Source organism: Nothobranchius furzeri, chromosome 9, assembly GCF_043380555.1.
Source record: "Nothobranchius furzeri strain GRZ-AD chromosome 9, NfurGRZ-RIMD1, whole genome shotgun sequence".
In the NCBI taxonomy this organism is placed as follows: domain Eukaryota; kingdom Metazoa; phylum Chordata; class Actinopteri; order Cyprinodontiformes; family Nothobranchiidae; genus Nothobranchius; species Nothobranchius furzeri.
This window is the reverse complement of record NC_091749.1, coordinates 2948601-2965721: the sequence shown is the minus strand read 5'-3', so window position 1 is coordinate 2965721 and position 17121 is coordinate 2948601. Positions and strand designations below refer to the sequence as shown.

Here is a 17121-nt window from a genome sequence, read left to right as displayed (position 1 = left end):
GAGTGTCTAATAGTGCTGTAGACACACGTAGTCATTATTTTGGCATGTTAGTGCAACTTAGTAAAAATTAAATAATTCTGCCTAACACCATCATTATTCCACCCTCCTCAGGTTAAAATCCAGCATTACATTGAACTTGGATCGGCATCGCTAAACGCTAAGATGTACCAAGTGACGTCGCCTGCCCAAAGTTCGTGGCTGCTGCAGCCGGATCTCAGTCACGCCTCCCACAGGCTCGGCCACTCGCGGGCCGATACGTAACGGCACGTGTCTTCAGTGGAGAAACTGTGACAGCATGCGTGGCTGGGTTGGGGGGTGCTGTCAGTCACTGCTGCAGTCTCTCTCTCTCTCTCTCTCTCTCTCTCTCTCTCTCTCTCTCGGTCCATCAGGTGACTCCTCCTTTTAGCGCATTTTTAAAACAGGAAGTGTGGGTGGGGGGGTGGGGGGTGGGGGGGTCACTTGGTCTTTAAATAAAACAGTGAGGGATCTATGTCTTGACTAGCATGCATCACATGCTGGTGTGTTCAGTCCAAGTCACGTCACTCAAGTCTGCTTCCATGAATATGAAAAAAAAAATCCAATCTCAATGTGATTTTGTCATTTTAAAAACATTCTACTGACCCTGAGGTGTAAAATGTCCCCTTTACTTAGTTTACAGATGTCAGCAGATTCATGATCTGATTGAGCAGCATTTCCTTAAAGCAGGAGGCAAAGCAGCTCGGCGCTGAAAAGAAGAGAAGCTAAACAGCAGCTAAAGCGCTCTGGCAGCCACACCACAACGGGGCTCAGTCACACTGTGTACACTTAGCAGTGCTCTCCTGTTACCAAGAACAAAGGAGAACCTAGCTAGGGTCAGATCAGGACCAGTACAAAAACCATAAAAAGACAACATAAGGAATGTGCTGATTGTTGTGTGTATGAGAGAAAAATGCAACACAGTACCAGTAACTTAAATTATCAGTGAATTATCTCTGAGCCTGTGGGAATTATGTGGGTTATTTGTAACAAGCCGTCAAGGCCAAGTGAGTCTTGAGTTTCAAATATGAGATGAACACTAAACACAGACCCACACCCTGGCCAACTATCTTTCCAGGCCATCGTTCAGCCTTGGACAGGAGAAACAGGTACGCTAGCTGACGTTAGAAGCTGGTGAGGGCATGTAGCAGAGAGTAAACACTGCAGGACAAACGCTACTGGCACTGCCACCAACACAGTAAGTACAGCTGCTGTACCCTTGAGCATGTCATTGCTTTGGCACAATAGCACAGTATGTTTAGCAGAAAAAGAGCAATAGTGTTCCCTGGTTGTGCTGAGAAACACTCACAGCCAGGGTCTTCAGGAACTGGGTCAAACACGGATGCAGAGAACTAGATTTAGTGAACAATTTAGCTTCCTACCAAACTTCAATGCACTCATGAAGAGCAAGAGTTTAGGTTTCTGTCAAAGAACCTACCGCCGAAGCAAGGAGAATCAGATAGATGCTAAGGAAGTGTTTATTAAGGTCATTGATGCTCAAATTCAGCTCCTATGCAGGAGTGTCACCGTGGGACAACCAGGGCGAGGGCAGAACCCCCGCCCCCCCTGCTGCCCACCCCTGGCTAGAAAGGCTGACGTTCCTAATGTCTTTAGGAGATAATGAGACATTTTTGTTCTTCAGATAGTCCACAGCTCAGGAAACAGAGCTGGTAGATGACGACAGCAGAATAACCCCCCTGGCAAATCTTCTGTTCCGGAGACCCCCACCCCCTTATGAACTCCTGTGTATTGCATGGCCTCTTGCTTTAACTTGGAATAAGTATCTCTTTGAGCTTAATGTTCAGTTTACTTCCTCACTTTAGAAGTCACACCTGCATCCTCTCAGTGATTACTTCCCGCAGCAGATGCAGTCCCTGGTTTTCAGCTACTCGTCTTGCCAGATCCTCATCGCAGCTTCCTGTAATTCTGCTGGTTCTGTTCAGTTCCCTGGACCAATTCTGTGTGACAGTTGTATTAAACATTGTGAGCTCTTAAACTCAGTAGAGAAATGCTCCAGGTCAAAATAACTGCCACACGGGCTTCGACTCACATCAGCTGTTCTTGTGCTCACCACAGCCCCACCCGCACAGGTGCCCTCGCTGTGTCATCAGGAGTTGGACACGTTTTTTCTTTGGCTGCACATCAATAAAAACTGTAAAAGTGAAAGTTGTCAAAGGTAACGGACCTTTATTCAGCTGGCAGCAAAGACACCTAAATGGTATTGATCTTTTGTGGCTGGTTTGGTTGCTTATGCACTGTGAGTGATTACATGTACGCACCAGGCAGTTAACCATGGACGTAATTTATTTTTTGGGGGGGGGGGGGAACATGTCCCCCCAACTTTTTCCAAAGTCAAGTTTTGACCCCTGCACTTTTTACCATCCAAAAACAATATTACGCTTTATTATATTTACTCTGGTTGAGCTCTATGACCAAGCAGAAAGCAACCTTTTGTGTTGAAGCCTGTTTCCCATTAGAGCATACTGTAAAGGACCCCCCCCCCCCCCCCACACACACACACACACACACTTCTAAAGTAAAAATTACGTCCATGCAGGTAACTGTTGTATAGCGTTGACTCTGAAATAAAGCAACGCTGGATCCTGTGCAGGGACAAAAGCAGCTGGTGTCTAGAGGTAAGTGGTGCATTTAAGTCGGGGTTTAGGTCCATCCTTAAGTACCGTTCCAGAATAGTAGAAGTTTGGCCCTCAAGCTTGGGCTCTTGATGCTGATTTTCACTAAAAAGTAGACTCCAACTATACCAACAATACGGCTCGGTCCAAACCAACCACTGGACCAACCGGTTGTCAGGCTCGCCAAATCGCTGCACTTCACTGGGTCCTCCGTTCATCACACACTCACATGTTTAGCAACAGAACACCACTGGTGTGAGAGGTTCTCTGCTCAATAATATTGGAGTTGTAACAGCCGGCTGCTACCACTTCAACTTTAGGACAAACGACCCAAAAGTCCTAAAAACAAAAACATCATTTGAAATCACGGACAACAAGAGACATTTGCACATAGAAAATGGCGACTGGTGTTTAGCACTAGAGTAGGCCCTCGCTACAACGCTGTTCACCCTTTGTGGCTTCACTGTTTGTGTACTTTTTCCTGCTGATAAATGAAAGGAACAACAAAAATCAACATGAACAAAAATTGAATCAGAAAATGGAAAACATAGGCGAACGGAAAACAAAAGCCAATCAGCAATTGGGACAGGCGGGACCATACGAGAAATGAACCAGTCAGTGTCCGGAGTCAGTCGCCACTTGAGCAAGGCAGTTGTAACCATACATGCTGGTAACCGTTGAACAATTTTGGTCTAAAACGGAAAACGTCCGCAGCTGGGAGGAAAAGCATTGATGCATCTAAGGCTTTGCTTTGTGAGGAATACGTCTTCGATATCCTAGCGCTGTTTTTGTGAAGAAAAGCGTTCAGGCAGCTCACTTTAGTTAAGTAGTTAAGGGAAAACTAATGAATACATGTGAAAACAATTCTTATTTAGCAGAATTTTGCACATTGTGCACATTGTGCTCTGAGTCACGATTAGGGCATTGAGAGTGTTTAAATAAGAGAGAAATGGGAAAACGCTGATGCGTGTTTGAGAAAAGTGTATAAAGTGTGTGGCGAGGGGTTCTACAGCCTTAAAACATCGATAATAATCGTAAAAAATGAAGCTGGCTACTTCGCAGACTTTCTGGTTATTTTTAGAACGTAACCCCCGTGATAAACAAGGGTCCACTTTGTCTCATTTCCTGAAGCAACGCGGGCGTCCGGTTCTGGTGGGTGTGGCCTAGGGATGATAGCCAATGGGAGGGGTGAGTGTTCTGTGATCGTGTTTGTGTTTAAAAGCTAGCTGGTTTGCAGATTTGCCATTGCAGCTTTGAGATGAATGTAGCAGAGGCAGCTACACAGATTTACGGATCGGTTTCTATCAAAAATAAAAACACTTTTAAATATAGTTTAATGTGGTGTTGAGCTGTGATCGGCTGGCAATCTATCCAGGGTGTACCCCGCCTGTTTTCCCGTTGACTGCTGGAGATAGGCACCAGCCCCCCCCAACCCCCCCCCCCCCCCCCCCCCCCCGGACCCTGCATGGACATGCCGGTTCAGAAAATGGATGGATGAATGGATGGATGTGTTGTTGAGCAGGCAAAAAAAAAATCATGACTAATTGCTTTTTGTAGTTTTTATTATAAGAAATTTAACTTTTGTGCACTGCAGACATTTTCACACTGAGAGTTTTGGCCCAGGTCTTTAGGCATAACTGGTTTCAGTGTAATCAAAAGAATTATATTTGTGTGGAACAAAATGACGACTGCTAAGTACAAACTGTGCATGTGACTTGGAGAAATTATGACTAGAAAGCAACCTGCTGGCTGATGTCCACATTTATTTTCCAACAATAACCAAAGGTTTTCCTTTGGGATGCAATCACTGACCTCATGTGGTGTACATGAGGGATGTGTGTTGGTTAAATTATGGCGATCTCGATACGGGGACACGATCCAATGTATCATAATTGTTTGTGATACATTCAGTCAGACGATATTAGACAGAATTTATCGTAGGAAAATTCTATAAACAGTCCAAACTGATATTTCACGTGTTCAGCATGAGGTATCTGAACCATAATAGAGGGATCTACATTTCAATGGTGGAAACAAAACCCATTGCACATGGCTGCCAACTAGTGGTCGGTGTTTGAATTGCACCAAAAGAAAAGAAAATACACAAATGTTTGCATGTCAATTTTTCCACAAATTACACACACAGCTTTTGAATATTGATATAATATTGCAGGAAAAAATATCACGATCTATTGCCATATCGATATTTTCTTACATCCCTAGTATACATAAATAATATTGTTATTAAACCACTTAATAATAATAATAATAATAATAATAATAATAATAATAATAATAATAATTGGTGAAGTAAGGTAGTTTTCTGTGGGACACATTTCTGTGTAAACAATGCTACAATATGTTTTCTTGCCTGTTAAAACTCATAACTCAGTGAAGGGCTAATATTTGTTGTGCTGACCACCATGGCCGCCATTTGAATTTATGTTTCCTGGCTTTTCTTTCTGTTTGTCTGTCAGCCACAGGGTCATTTTCTACAAATCACACCAGTAATAAGACAAAAATGTGCATAGTAAGAACAGCAGACACGTCAGTGTTGTTTCATTTTGTTTTCATTCCTGTTGAATGTGATACATCCAGTATAAAATCTAAAAGGTTTCCAGAACCAGGAGGAGGATGGTCCTCACTGCCGGTGGCTGGACCGCAGAGACGGGAGGCAACGTGAGGTCACGCCAAAAGGGAGCATGCAGATATCCCCATTTCCTGTTCTGTGTCAGCAGGTCTTAAGAAGCCTTTTTGGACAGTGGCACGAGTCAGACTCAAGCACCAATCTGTGTGCACACAACCACGTGCACGTAACTGCAGTCTTCCCTGAATTCATTTGTTTTCATTTGTCCTCTGTCAGCAAGCCTTTCCTCTAAAGATATCTTCAAACCAATGAGCCTCTTCTCCCTTTTAGAGGATTTCATCCTCTAATCAGCTCACTGGTGCTTTTGATGTAATTAGTTTTATTTATCATTAGTTTTATATCAGATCAAACATTTATGGCTTTTGTGGAGAATCACAGAGTTCTTTCTCTTCAGTATATTCTCAACAGCGGAACGGTGAACCAGAAAAAAGGCAAACAGGGTTTCTGTATTTTTACAGCAAAGATCACAGCCTTGGTGGGGGCCAGTTACCATGGGGAACACAGAGAGTCCAACAATAGCCTCCAGTCTGGACGTAGCCTTGTTTCAGAGGGGAGTCCACTCCAGTGTGTTACAGCAGCTGTGCACTATGCTGGTCAAACAGGCACGAATGTGCAAACTCATGCAGAGGTGCATCAACCAAACCTAGAGTGGAAATACACAAAACACCCTTAAGGATAAAAACCAGGGTTATTCCTGGTGCACACGGGCGGTGAGACATGCAGCTGTAATCGGCAAGAAAAGAGAAAGATGTTGGAAATTACGCTTCCATGTCATTTATTTCATGGAGATGGCCGCAAACCTCTGGACACACTTAATCAGGGAAAGGGCACACCTCCAAGTATCCATTCTTTTGTAATGGCATTACACCACACAAGTAAGATTTAGAGATCCCTTAATGTGGAACAGTCTTCTGCATAAAAGTATATACAAAGGTTAATACTGCAATAATACGTTCCTGGAGGGCATTGTAATCATTATCTCTCTGGTGGTATCAATTAGAAGCACTTTACTGCAGGTAATGACTAAGATTCCAGTACAAAATGACATTATTATTATTATCCCCATCTATAATTTCAGAGTGGATACACAAGATATGGGAAAAAAGGGAAGTTTAAGTTCAACCAAAGGTAGCCTTAAAAGTGAGAAGAGTTTTATTGTTGGAGGTAAGGAAGGAAACTGAGGCTGAATGGCTCATTCAAGTGTGGGCATGTGTGTTCCTAACCTCATATACATGTGCACATGCGGATGTGCCGGAGATTTCAAAGGGCCTCTCCGAAAAAACTAAAGGAAATATACACAAAACTAGCATCCTCTTATTCATGGCTTGACTGGAACAGTTTCCTCAAAGTAGCTTGTGTGAGAGCACAGCTGTGTGGTTAAGAGAAGGGTACAGAGCAGAGAGAGAGAGAGAGAGAGAGAGAGAGAGAGAGAGAGAGAGAGAGAGAGAGAGAGAGAGAGAGAGGTGTCCTCAGAAACCCAGTAGCAAATATTTGCATTCCTCAAAGCGCGGGAGTGTTGTTCTTCGCTCTCTGCTGTTTATCTGAGGAGAAGGAGTAAAGGCAGAAGTTTGAAAGTCTGCACAAGTTGTTAATGATTAGTTCCAGTTTAACCCCCCCCCCCCCCCCCCCCAATTAACAATGACAAATGTTTTGTTTCATTCACGTGCTCATGGTTGCACACATGCTCCATGCATGCAGGTGTGGACTTTCAGGCCATAAGCTGTTTTATTTGGAATAAACACACATAGCAGCATTCTCTTAGCCTGTTCTTAGACCAAATTAATTGGACCTTGGTGACATCCATCACAGGGTTGTCATGGCGCTGACCTTTCCACTGAAGCGATTCATAACCAGGAAGTTACATGAGCCAGGTGGCTGCCTAATCCGTCACATGCTCCACCACGATGCTCCATCACAAACACCACCTTTCAGATGAGCCTGGGACAAGCTGGCTGACAACTAAGTGTGTTTACCATCTCTGCTGTTGGAATATCATTCGACATCACCTAAAAACGGTCATGCAACCCTCCATCTTGACTCGTACACTTCAGTAAACATGGTCAGCAGCAAAGTTTAGCACTCCTCAAGGGGTCGTGTCCAGCGGCGTTATTTTGGATTCAAACTTTGAAACATCGTCACCTGCCATGAAGCTAACACACTGGTATTGGTGACTATAGTTTCGTCTTTGCTTGAGTTGTGCTACTCACAATAATCACGTACGCGGCGGGCTCCATGAGCAGAACCAGTACTTTTTAAAACATTGCATTTCCTTACAACTCTGCCTTGGAAATCCAAACATACTTCTTTTAGTAGGGCGTTTACTACTATGTATTCATGTGATTCATAGGAAATATGCCTCAGGCTAGTAGCTTTAAAGCTACTTTCATTTCCCAAATTCAACAGCTGTTCAGTCAGGACTATTTAAAAACCATTTACTTCTCCATCAACATTATCGTTTGGGCTTGAACAAAAAAGTGCACCATTTTACTGATGATGCTGATAGTTATCCTTGTAATACCAAGTGGATGTAACCTGTTTTGTACTTTAAATTCTAGTTTCTGCCTGCTTTTCTCTTCTCTTCACCTTGGCTCTTTACACCACGTGACATGTTGAATTTAGTTGTTTTTATTTCTGTTTAATAAATACATTTATTAACTGGTAGCTAAGTCAAGGCATAGGTGGAGACTTTTTTGTTAGAAAAACACCTGGGAGAAAGGACTGAGAGAGCGGCAGCACCCCCCTCAACCTGCCGCATGCGCTCTCGGAGTTTCTCAGTCAGAGTAAAGAGTCGTTGACAAGTGCGTGCACACGAGCACACACAGACAGCAGACTCACCGCTCAGGAGAAGAGCAGAAACAGAAACTGACTGCAGGGAGGAGGATTTCCTGTTCACCTCCTTCATTAGAAAAAAGGGGAGGAGGACATTTTTCTTAAAGAGAGGAGCGGCTCCGAGCGCCAACATGTCATACCATAAGGTGAGTGGTTGAGCCAGGTTGAGATGCGGCGAGACCAAGTCCCCATAATTCGGTTCTGGATATGACGCAAACAAGGAAGTGGCAAACATTGCAGTTCCACCATCATCCACTAGGGGCTGGCATCAGAAGTGAGCAAATCTTCATTGACTCCCATGTTAAAAACGTAACAGCAGAAATAAACATGTTTACAGCCTGGCCACAAAAACACATTTTAGGTCTAATAGATCTAGTTTACACTCATGCATTTTTTGTTACTCTTCTATTTAAGTGTATTAAATACTTAAAAATCTGAAGGATTTTTTCTGAATGAGCATCGTGACTTCAGAGCTAGCTCTGGAGAAAGGCGTTAGCCTCACGTTAATAGATGTTCGGCCTTTATGACTCTCTGTGTGGTTGTGTTCGTGTTTGGATGTAAATCATGGAATTATTTGGACAAAGAGAGAAAGCTGTGGTTATTGACTGCACAAACAGATTAACCAAGCAGTTTGTGCTGTTTTTTTATCAGTAAGTAAATGTATATTTCTGTACTTTACTTAGTTTTTTTTTAATAGGGGAATGCTGTGTCATTTAACTGCTTGGTCAAACATGTTGGTGGTGCTGCTGGCTGGATAAGGAACTTGAGCTTGAAGCAAAACTGGAAAAATTACAATATGGTGCAAAAGTCCATTTATTTCAGTAATTCAACTAGACCGAGAGACCGTTTAAAGGCTCATGAACCCTTTGGTTTTGCTTCATATAACACAGTGACATTTAAATAATTAAAAAGCATATTTATCTATTTATTTATTTTAGAAATTGAGAGCTTGCGTTTACAAAAATAATATCCATGTCTAAAGTTTGATGTTCTGCCTCTTTATTTTTAATTAACCTTTCCACTGTCCTATCAGGTGACCCTGCCAGGACAGGAGGTGGTTAAACTTGGTTTAAATTTTATCCCTTGGCAGGGATGAAATGAAAATACACCATACATTAAACGCACGCTCCGTAAAATGACGCCGTCAGGGTGAGGAGGAGGAGATTTTAAAATTCGAACGGCTGTTGCTCACTTCCCCGCCCTTCCTGAAAGAGCCGAAAGCCACACCTCCCAATGTGCACGCGCAGGAAAAGCAGAGTCAACACCAGAGCAGCATTGCTTCTTCGTAATAGAGCTGAGCTAGTGTTAGCAATGGAGTTATCTGAGGTAAGAAAGTTGTATTTAACCAGCACATTAAACACTTACTGTTTACAAAAGGCATTTTATAAAGAATATCTATAAATATATTTTAAAATACCAGTAACAGTTGACAATCTATATTGTAAATAAAATTAATCCTATCAAATTGTTAGCATTTATTACGAGTAATTAGCTTATTTTTAATTGCTTTGCCATTCAAGATGGGATGAATATATCAAAGCATATAAATAATTTATGTAGAAATCATGAATAAACACTGCATTCTGTGTAGTCCTCCTATATTCATGGTTGTTTTCATAGGGTTTCTGTTTATTGTTGGTTTAGCCCAAATTTTGACTAGATGTAAACCTGATCTGTGTCAAAATTGATTAATATGCAAGAGTACTTTTTATAATAGTATAATTTTTTTTATTCTAATATAATTTAGAGTTCAGTGATAGAGGAATCCTCTGAGGAAGAGTTTGAACCTCCTATTGCATCCTCAAGACGTGGTGCAAAAAGGAGATGCCCACCATCATCTCACAGCCGCGGTGCGTCCAGAGGCCGAAGAAGTGCGAGACACTCAGCTGTGGACCTTGGAGATGAAGATCTCTCTCGAGTTCGGAATCTTCGTTCCGAGCGAATAGACTTTGAACGTGTAAGCATAACAAAATTACACTAAATTATCCTACAAACTGTTGCTGTAGCATCTCTTTCCACTTTTGTAGCAACACATACAGAACCTGAACCCTCGGCAGGCTATTGACATCCTTACCATGGTGCTGGACAGAGACCCTGGTGTTCTCTTTGATGTACTTGCCCTCTCTGGTCCACCTGCCACAACACCTCCAACATCCAATCAACCTTCATGGTGTGTATGCTCCCACTGCAGAGATATGCCAACTGATTTGGAAAAGAAATGCTGCCAACAACCTCCCCAGACATGTATTTCAACTGTACCACACATGGAGAAGTTTATTTTGCAAAATGGTGTTCTTCGCCTGGCCAGAACATTGTGGAATGAGTTTCGAGCGGTTTATGATGACCCGGACCCTGGTGAGGACAACAGACAGTTCCGCCATGCAGCTTACAGACAGTTTGTAGCATGGCAGCGTGGAAAACTTGGTGGAGGACGCAGAGTAGTAATCCCAAGATGCGTTGTCTGGAGGATAAGGGGGAAATTCCCTGACCCCAATGGTAACTACACTGGTTTTATTCCAAGACGATTGTAAATAAATGTATATATTTGATATTTTACATAAGTTTGTTTTTTATATATTTTTGTTTGATGCTCTAATAAAGTGTTCTAAAGCACAACTCTCTGTTGCATTTGTAAAAATACCATAAATTTTAAAACTCCTGCACAACAACAAAAACTTATGTCTACCTCCATTATTTTACATACATTTTTAAATTATTAGTCCTTATTTCCCCAAAATACATCTTTATTTAAAAATAAATAAATAAATAAATGAAACACAGGAAACAAAAATAAAGAAGGTTTTGGGTTTTCTCTTGCCTCCCCCATCACCTATGACTGTGGCAAAGTTTTACCTGTAAATAAAAAATAAACTAAATTAGCAATGGACTATTGTGTGGAAGATGTAAGGCAGATAATGTTTTATTTTACCATCACCACGAGTCCGTAGGTGTTGTAGAAGTTCCTCTGTTGATGGTGCAGGGACTCCGGACAGCAAACCGTAACGCCTTGGATCCTCAGGCCTTAGCTTGTAGCGTCGAGGAAGACCTTTCTTGCTTGTCAAACGTTGGTTGACGATCATGGTTTCTTAGTTTCACCTTGTTCCATCACCTCCTCCAAATTATCATAGCTATGAAAATAAAATACAAGCACAAGAATATGATTAGAATCAATGCATATTTTATCATTTTGAAGGTAATAGACCTCGTCTATTGGCCGTCATCATCACCCTCTCCTTATTTTTCTCACTCTACTTATCACGCATTTCTCTGTATCCACTGAATTCCTTCTTTACAAATAATTTCCTGTCTCTCTCTTTACATTTTAAAAACACAATTGTGTTATTTTTTTCTCATAAACTTTGAAATAAAAATATAATTTTTTAAAATATGTTTAATTTTGTTGTTGTGAAGTGCCTCAAGAGTTTTATCTTGAGAGGCGCTATATAAAATGTAGTTTTACTATTTATTTCTATACATTTTTTATAGTCATTCATTATCCCATTTCTAGAATTTTTTCAAAATAATCCACCACTAACTTAAAACAAACAGAGGCAAAATTATAATATTCCTGGTAGAGGTTTTTACGCAGCTATTTACCTTTCAGATGACTCTCCATGAATGCTAGACAGAGCTGGCACTGGTGTTGGAGAAATAAACAGTTGGCGTTTCAATGGTGTAGATGTTGATGCTTCATATTTGGACTGATGACTGTAAAAAACAAAGCCCAAAAATTAGTGATCACAAGCTAAACATGTCTCCCCAGCCTTCACAGATTTTTGCACGAGCTGATTATCATTACTTTTATTTTAATATGGAGTTTTCACGTAGGTAAGACCACAAAACCAGACAGTAATCTGTACACGTGGCCCACCCAGGTTAGCACCAGTGTTGGGAACGTTACTTTAAAAAAGTAATTAGTTATAGTTACTGATTACTTTGTCAAAAAAGTAACTCAGTTACTAACTGAGTTACAAGATCATAAAAGTAACTAATTACCAACAAAAATAAATACTTAGTTACTTTTTTCATTAAAGAATGCAATAATTACTACAATAGTGAAATATAAATGACTAATGACTGGAACATAATAAAATGTATGTCCAAAATGTTTTTTATAAACCTGAATAATTTCAATAAATAAGCACTTAACAGGAGGAACTACTAACAGGAACATTACACTTATCTAGACTATTAAAAGGTCACTGTGTGATATTTAACAAGACCCCAATCAGCTAACATTTATAATTGCAAATAGAAACACCTGTAAAGGTTCCCGAGCCTTTAAACGGTCTCTCAGTCTAGTTAAATTACAGAAATGAATGTAATTTTGCACAGTATTCCAATTTTTCCAGCTTCACATAATTGTGTGTTTTTAGCAGCATTTCTGTTGCTGCTAATCTAGTAACGGTTAAATAAATAAATAAAATCCTTTAAAATGACACTAGAAGAGGCACAAGCCTGATGGAGGACTTAAATGTACTAACGTGGGTCAGACCCAACCACAGAAGAGCTGAAGCTGGGTGGTAAACACACACAGGTAGTTCTGATAACACCTGAGCTCCATGTCGTCTGAGACTGATGCATCAGTGTTACAGCGGGACTAAAGACATGATCAGAAACAGGTTACAGCTGGATGATCTAGGAAGGTAGAAGATCAGGACGTCTGAGCGGTGAACAGGTGAGCGGACCTTCGGGTCCTGCTGTCACGCTAAGAAGGGCACGGCTGCAGACCCGTCGCAGATTCGCTGCTGCAGATTCCCACCTGCAGCAGCGAATCTGCGGGGGGTCTGCAGCCGTAGATATTCATCACGTCTTCCTCGTTCTTCACGGGCCGTGATGCTCTTGGATGCTCTAGCTCCTGATCAGCTGATGACAGCTTCTACACACCGCGCTGCTTAACGCACGCATTTCCTTATCAGTAACAGAAACGACGTTTTGATAAAAGAAGATGTGGGCCGCTGCTGTAAAAAGTGAGGCGCGAACCGGAAAAGCGTCTGCCGATCACAATTCAACAACGGATTATGAAAGAACGGATAACGCTCGAAACACGCAGATTCTTCCTGATGTGAGAGGTGAGTCTCCACTTTGTTTTGGTTGTTTTGGCGTCGACATCATCCTAGCGCGCCGACACCTCTCTCTCCCTGGCTGCAGCTGAAGTGTGACGGTCAGAAAGCCTGTTGCTCAACGTTCGACAAGCACATAGTAACGCACAACCTTCCGTCCCCAGTAACGGTAACGGCGGGAAAAGTAATTAATTAGATTATTCCGTTACCTATAAAAGAACGCCGTTAGAAATGCCGTTATACTTAAACGGCGTTACTCCCAACACTGGTTAGCACAATATGTCTTTCAGTGCTAATGGAAACGTAAGGTTTTGGATACGTTCCTGATCAATCACACCTAATTCTAACTGCTGAATCATCTCCTCAGACTTCTACAAGTACTACATGAGCTGCTGATTACTCATTTTAATCAAACACGCAGCTCAGGAAAGTGTAAACATCTAATTCAGCTTTCAAGATGCTAACTGAACCCCGCTAACGGGGAAGTTATAAACAAGAGCTTAAAACAATACACTGATATGGCCTATAGTTAAACGCCACACTAATCATTAGCTCCCATATAAAAAAAAAACTAAAATCCTCTTTCGTTACTCAAACTTCTTCCAAATATAGCATAACTAATTCGACTAGCATCGATTCATGTCGACTTAGCATTCAAGCTAATGCTACATTAGCCAATAGGACACCAAGCATACAAAGCTTGTTTGCTCTATTACTTCTTTCAGTGAAAGAAAGATTTTAAGTAAATTTATCCGAAAAACAATAAATAACTTACCTGTCCAAAAGATAATTTGCCAACTCTTCATCCGTTTTCAGGCCGTGTAGATCACGAAAATCTCTCCATCGTTTAAAACAATCTCCAATGTAAATTCTACTCGACTGTCTCAAACGTCTTACAGCCACTTTTGAAGAAGGGCTTTTAAACTTTTTAAATGTTTTTTGAGATGTGGAAGGCAGTCGAGGAATCGGTAATTTGGGGTTTTGTTGCTCCATGTTTCTGCAGTAAGCCGAGTGAGGCGCGTGACACTGTTGTGCACGCTGAGACCTGCTCGTGCTCGATGATTGACAGCTGCCCCCTGGTGGTAACGCAGAGCTATTGGTCAACGCGTTAGGCTTGCAGAAATATTGGCTGAGCTCTACAGGGGAGGGGAGGGACTTAGGAGAAAATTGAAATAGTAAGGATTATTTACTTTTTTAAATAAAATTGGGTCAGATGGTCAAAATAAAACATTTTTAAAGTTATTCTACATTTAAATGTTACAGACTGTGCCTTTAACAATGCGGGAAGATTAAACAAACTTTGTAGGGGGGAAATTTTCATGAACGATTAAAATACGATCAATTGAGATTAATTGATTACAAAGCCTCTAATATATATATATATATATATATATATATATATATATATATAGACAGATAGATAGATAGATAGATAGATGATAGATAGATAGATAGATAGATGATAGATAGATACAAAATATAACTACATGCGTTTTCCAAACCTCTGCTTGTTTGTAAGATCGGTTGAAATTGGTTAAAATATAACGTGTTTTATAAATTTTCCTTTAATAATGGAGACAGCTTAAAGTAGAGAAATGAACATCCATTTCCTGGGCAACAGCTCTGGTAGACATTCCTGCAGTCAGCCTGCCAATTGCACACTCCGTCAAAGGTTACAACATCTGTGGCTTTGTGCTGTTTGCTCAAACTGCACATTTCAGGGTGGCCTTTTATTGTGGGCAGTCTAACAGGTGTGATATGCCACACCTGTGAGGTAGGATGGATTATCTTGGTAAAGGAAATGTGCCCACTCACACACATGTAGACAGATTTCAGAAGAACATTTGAGAGTCGTGGGTGTTTTGTGGATATAGACAAAGTGTCAGATGTTTATGTCCAGCTCATGAAAATGGGAGCAAAAACGAAAGTGTTGCATTTATTTTTTGGTTCAGTGTAATTTACCAACTGAAGTATTTGTTCACAAAAATACTGTTTCATAAAACGTAACATCTCAGTGGTAATGTTTTATCGTGCATTGTTGTTGCTCTGGAAGATGGAAAATAGCACGATGCAGGACCTTTAAGATGCTTTTGGTTTGGTTTTTGCTGTTTGACACGAGGAATATTAGCAAAAATAAAGCCTAAACTAAAACATGTGTACGTGTTTCGCCCAAGTTTAACAACACATCAGAGACTTTTTACTATAAAAACCAAAATGTGTTCATTTTTAAAATACAAAAGTATTTTCCAGACATGTTAGGATTTTCAGGAAGGGCATCTACTTAGAACAAAAGGCAGATAAGAGACTTATTTTAATATAGTTTTGTTTCCTTAGCACGGTACTGTGGCTGCTCTGCCTGTTCAGACTAAAACCATTCAGTAAATAAAATTTCAACCAAACAACATCGAGACAAATGAATGCCAGCCCTGCATGAAAAAGAACTTTAAAGGAAGTGAGTCATTCTTGTAAGAAGAGCAACAAAGGTGGCTTATGGATGGTTGAATCTAACTTCTGCGTCTATCTGCTGTACTCATGACTGCCACTTTGGTTAGTTTCTACTTCCCTTTTAGCTAAACAATGTCTGTGTTTAGTATATACTGTCACTGTCCAGATTGTTGCTCATGGCATATGAAAGGCTTTTTGTTGACTACTGCACCTGCAGTTTGGCCACAACTGTCACGCCAAAGTCGTGTTTGATGGAGTTGGCTTCTATTGTCCTTTTTTTATGTCGTTATTTTTTTAAGCAAAGTGGTAAACATTACTTTACATTCTGAGTAACGTTCCAAATAACCATGAAATCAGATTAAATGTAACATTTGAGCTTTATGCTATACCAAATGTGTGTGTGCAGAAGCAGCTTGCTTTACACGTTAAAAACCCAACAACAAAGACTCAAACTACACACTCATGAAGGAATTGTACATGTTCCCTGCAATTTTTATTATTTTATAAATAGAATTCATTAAAAATACTACAATGTTGTGGAAAAAAAAATTGAATTTGACACAAAGTTTCTCCCTTATTCTCAAGACGATCATTTAACAAATCAACAGTAAATAATCTGAGTGAGTCTAATGACTGGATTCATGCTAAAGGAGAAATATGCTGTGGGTCTGTAGTGTTTAACTGAGCAATGACAGCAGAAAAGAGGGCGTTATAATATTAAGTGTCTCCCATATTAGCACAGATGACTCTAAAGTTAATATGAACAGGGGCGAGGTTATAGCACCTTCCTGAATGGGGTTGATGCGCACCGCAGCACAGCAGAGCCCGGAGGCGATAGGCAGGAACATAAGAGAAATGGAAAGGCTGAGCTATTCACCCAAAGGGATTAGATTTTAAATAGATATCAGCTCTTATATGATTCTCTCTTTCTTTCTTTTGTCTGTAAGTGGGTGTAATTTGGAGTGTGTAATGAAAGAAAAGGCAACTATAGGTTAATCTGATTGACCTCCACACTCTGGGGACCCAGGGTTATAGTTAGGAGATTCACCATCTCCCCCGTCAGCCGGCTCCGACTGCCCTCTGAGAGGTAATGAAAGTTAGGAACCTGACGTGGTGAACGAGTAAAAGAAACAGGTCCCTCTGTTTTTTAGTGAGCAGAATTTTTGAAAGGAAGACAAATCTGACACAAAAGCGTGTCGGTAACAGAATTTAGCTTTATTTGTAGAGCTGTTCTTCTTTGCTTCGCTTCAGCTGGACATTAAAAAGAAATTGGTCTGAAAGAAAGAAGAAAGACTTGAACAACACTCTAAAACTTGGCCCTGCATCTCATTTTTCAAGTTGGTTTTTTTTATTAAAAATAAAATAAAAAATACAATAAATGTGAAAGTAAACTATTGAATCACACAAACAGGATCTTCCCGGCAGTGAAGACAAATCCAGCAAAAACACAAGGATAAACCAACACAACAGGGTAAACATGACTTCTGTT

The 17121-nt window shown here is 40.7% G+C and overlaps 1 long non-coding RNA gene across 1 annotated transcript in view; it reads right to left on the bottom strand.

Annotated features, from left to right (window-relative positions):
- Positions 1 to 6926: 6926 nt before the first annotated feature.
- LOC139071652 (uncharacterized) overlaps positions 6927 to 17121 on the bottom strand; it is an 11701-nt gene continuing 1506 nt past the window's right edge. Inside the window, exons 1-3 of the long non-coding RNA XR_011521481.1 lie at positions 11722 to 17121; positions 11054 to 11252; positions 6927 to 10977 (exon numbers count right to left, since the gene is read on the bottom strand). The exon at positions 11722 to 17121 is cut by the window's right edge and continues 1506 nt beyond it. This is a non-coding gene — a long non-coding RNA (uncharacterized lncRNA). The remainder of the gene's footprint in view (positions 10978 to 11053; positions 11253 to 11721) is intronic.